The following is a 4,156-nucleotide window of genomic DNA, read 5'->3' on the forward strand; positions in this document are numbered from 1 at the left end:
GTTGTGGATTGCAACTATCACCATCTCTTGGTAGCACAGCTAATCGAACGGGAATCCTGGGAGTTTTACAGTCCCACAACATGTCTGACGGGCCACATGAATACCACCCTTATTCTGATCTAAACCTGCAACACATCCAATAAGGCTAAATAATTAAATAAGGCACAATTTCACTACAGTAAGAAACATTACAACAGGATTTATTTATACACCGGCCCAATCACTGGGAATCCAAGCGGTTACAACCAGAGGGGAAATAGTGGTTCCCTGCCCGCAGGCTTACAGTCTAAGACTGACCAAAAGGAGAAGGATGGTGAGGGGGGGAGGGATCAGGTCCAGCAGTTGTTTCTCCCTCGGAGGCATGGACAAGGCAGATGGAACCGCAGGGAGGGCTTGTCTTCTTCCAGGCAGGCCTGGTTGAGCTACGCCTGCCTCTCTCTCCTACAAGATGGAGTGATGAAGGGAGGGCTTCTCCTACCAGATGGAGGCTTTTCTTTTCCGGGGGCTTGGTGGAGCTAGCCTGCCTCTCTCTCCCACCAAGATGGAGGATTGACGGGGAGGGCTTGTCTTCTTGGGCAGGCTTGGTGGAGCTAGCCTGCCTCTCTCTCCCACAAGAATGGAGGATGAAGGGAGGGCTTGTTTTTCTTCCGGGCCCGGCTTGGTGGAAGCTAGCTTGCCTCTCTCTCCCTCAAGATGGAGGATGAAGGGAGGGCTTGTCTTTTCCGGGCAGGGCTTGGTGGAGCTAGCCTGCCTCTCTCTCCTCAAGATGGAGGATGAAGGGAGGGCTTGTCTCCTTCGGGCAGGCTTGGTGGAGCAGCCTGGCCTTCTCTCCCACCCAGATGGAGGAATGAAATGAGGGTGTCTTCTTCAGGGCAGCCTGGTGGATCTAAAAAAAGCCTTGCCTCTCTCCTCCACACGATGGATGATTTGAAGGATGGCTTGTCTTCTCCCAGGCAGGCTGCGTTGACGCTCAGCCCTGCCTTCTTCCAAGATGGAGATGAAGGCGGTCTTGTCTTCTTCCAGGCAGGCCTGGTGTGGAGCTACCTGGCCTCTCTCGACCCACAAAGATGAGAGGCTGACGGGGGGGCTGTCTTCTTCCAGGCAGGGCTGTTGGAGCTAAGCCTGCCTCGCTCTCCCAACACGATGGAGGATGAAGGGAGGGCCTGTCTCTTCCAGGCAGGCATGGTGGAGCTAGCCTGCTCTCTACCCACACTAAGGAGGATGAAGGGAGGGCTGTGTCCTTCTCCAGGCAGGCCTGGTGGAGCTAGCCTGCCTCTCTCTCCCACAAGATGGAGGTTAAAAGGGAGGCTTGTCTTCTTCCCGGAGGGCTGTGGAAGCAGCCTGCCTCTCTCTCCCTCAAGATGGAGGATGAAGGGAGGGCTTTTTTTCCAGGCAGGCCTGTGGTGGAACTAGCCTGCCTCTCTCTCCCACAAGGCTGGATGATGAAGGGAGGGCTTGTCTCTTCCAGGAAGGCCCCCTGGTGGAGCTAGCCTGCCTCTCTCTCCCACACGATGGAGGCTTAAGGGAGGGGCTTGTCTTCTCCGGGCAGGCTTGGTGGACGCTAGCCTGCCTCTCTTCTCCCACAGGATGGTAGGATGAAAGGAGGCTTGTCTTCTTCGGGCAGGCCTGGTGGAGCTAGGCCTGCCTCTATATCCACAAGATGGGGCTGAAGGGGAGGGGCTTGTCTTATCCCCGGCGGACTGGTGGAGCTGGCCTGCCTTCTCTCTCCCACCAAGATGGGGCTGAAGGGGGGCTTGTCTTATTCCAGGGCAGGCCTGGTGGAGCTAGCCTGCCTCTCTCTCCCCACGGATGGAGGATGAAGGAGGCTTGTCTTCTTCCAGGGCGGTCCTGTTGAGGCTAGCGCCTCTCTCTCCCACACAGATGGAAGGGAGGGCTTGTCTTCTTCCAGGCAGGCCTGGTGGAGCTAGCCTGCCTCTCTCTCCCTCAAGATGGAGGATGAAGGGAGGGCTTGTCTTCTTCCAGGCAGGCCTGGTGGAGCTAGCCTGCCTCTCTCTCCCTCAAGATGGAGGATGAAGGGAGGGCTTGTCTTCTTCCAGGCAGGCCTGGTGGAGCTAGCCTGCCTCTCTCTCCCTCAAGATGGAGGAAGTGTTGTATCAAAAGGCACTGAACCTGAAATATGGCTGGCCAAACTCCGAGACTAAATAGATGCTGTGTAAATAAATGAAAATCACAAACTCTTCCATTAGACATGGTGGAGAACCAATAGCTCTTCAAGTGTTGCTGAATTTCAGTTCCCATCAGTCTTACTCAATATGACTAATGGTTAAAAAAAAAGATGGACATTGCACTCCCAACATCTGGAGGAAAACAAGTCTTTGAAATCTGAATTAAAAGGCAACGTTCTAAGTATTAGGAATTCTTTTCCAAGGTCTTTTCACATTCAAGAACTTCCTATCTGAACATTTATCACAGCTAAAATTGTAACAGAGACCATTTCATAGATCATATGGTAAATATCAGAAAATCCAGTTCAAATGAAAGGAAATCAATAAACAATATCCTCAAATAAGCAAATGAAACTAGTTTTGTTTTCTTTTGTTTTAAAATAAGAAATGATGAAAAAGGTCTCTTACAATAATCTCCTAAAGATTTCCAGTATGTGTGATGTGGACAAGCAAATACCATTAACTCCACATGTAGATCAGGAATCATACTGCTCCTTTGATATGTTTATTTGCCTAACATGACGTGGGACTGCTACCAATTCCTATTATGCAGGCAAAGCAATACTGTAAAGCATAATGAGGTCCAAGATGTTTAAAAAATGTCCACAACTTCAAATGAATGATATATATGTCTTACATGTACATGCAAGAAGAGGCAGTACTGAATCAACTATTTTTTTTCAGCTTATAACAAACTCACATGTGCAAGTACAGCAACATTTCCTGAAAATCAATTGCTTGTCAATATTCAGACACATTCCACATGACTGACACCAAGATTATATTCTGAATAATTCCATACTGAGTTGGTGAGCTGAATCAAGGAACAGGAGAGGTAAAGGAGAACAGTCACACAGCTGGTAACATCTGTTTTCTGCAATTACTGCACAGCACTGAGACACTGCTTCCAGCAAGAACACCAAATAACTCCTAAATGCATCTCAATTTCAGGAATTTTTCTCATCCCTCTTTTATTATTAAAACAGGAGGAGAGGGAATGCATAGGAAAAAATGTTTATCAACACATCAGATTTTCATATTAATTAACTCAGGGGTAGGCAACCTGTGGCCCGTAGGCCGGATGCGGCCCGGCGAGGCCTTGGGACCAGCCCCAGCCCGGTCCTGCCGCCAATTGCCGCCAGGGCCTTTGACGTCTCGCGCGAGGGACATGGTGGGGCAATTGTCTATAGAAGCCTCAGAAACATGCATTAATCTTAACATTTTTTTAAAAAACAGCAAATTTTTCACGTGTCCTCCATTTTTTATTTTGAAAAGTGCCCTCCAATGTTATTTTCTGGCGTATACGACTCTTTTTAACCCAGGAAGATCTCTCAAACAGTTGGGGGTGTCTTATACGCCGGGTGTATATTATAGGGCAGGTGCTAAAACTTCGAGACGGAGACCTGAGAATCTGCTGGCCTCCGCCTATGGTTTTTTGGGGGGAGCTCAAAACAAGGTGCGGCAAATCCCCACCGTCTGCGGCGATCCTATGAAAGCAGCTATAGCTTGATAGTCTTGGAGACAGGAGGGGCGGGCAGGCCTGAGAGCTGACCAATCCAAGCAGGCTTTGTCTACACAAGGTTTCCTGTTTAAGTACCTGCCGTCATTTGAATTAAAACCATATGAAATCAACATCTGATGTTTTATTATTTTTCTTGGTGTGCGTTTTGGAAAGAGGGGTAGTTCTTCTATGGTGAGTCTATCCCAAACTCTCTATTTTAACTGGAAAAGTTGGGGGTCGTCTCTTCTACGCCACAGTCGTCTTCTACGCCGGGGAAACTACGGTATTTTGACTTATCAGCAAATATAAGATTTAAGTCAGGGATCGGCACACCCTTTTGAGTCGGGGGCCGGGTTGGTCCTAGGACAAAGGGGTGGCCCGAAGTAAAAAAAAAAAAAAAAATAAATTTAATTTTAAAAATAAATAAATAAATAAAAATGCGGACAAATGAGGACAACATTTTCAAATG

General features: G+C 48.4%; 1 protein-coding gene and 1 long non-coding RNA gene across 6 annotated transcripts in view; one reads left to right on the forward strand and one right to left on the reverse strand.

Annotated features, from left to right (window-relative positions):
* The window catches only part of B3GNTL1 (UDP-GlcNAc:betaGal beta-1,3-N-acetylglucosaminyltransferase like 1), a 325,750-nt gene that overhangs the window by 39,712 nt on the left and 281,882 nt on the right, over window positions 1-4,156 (forward strand). The window lies entirely within an intron of this gene.
* Window positions 2,040-4,156, reverse strand: part of LOC121921007 — a 3,828-nt gene continuing 1,711 nt past the window's right edge. The window contains exon 3 of the long non-coding RNA XR_006101819.1: window positions 2,040-2,169. This is a non-coding gene — a long non-coding RNA (uncharacterized LOC121921007). The remainder of the gene's footprint in view (window positions 2,170-4,156) is intronic.

Source organism: Sceloporus undulatus, chromosome 2 (assembly GCF_019175285.1).
Source record: "Sceloporus undulatus isolate JIND9_A2432 ecotype Alabama chromosome 2, SceUnd_v1.1, whole genome shotgun sequence".
Lineage (NCBI taxonomy): Eukaryota > Metazoa > Chordata > Lepidosauria > Squamata > Phrynosomatidae > Sceloporus > Sceloporus undulatus.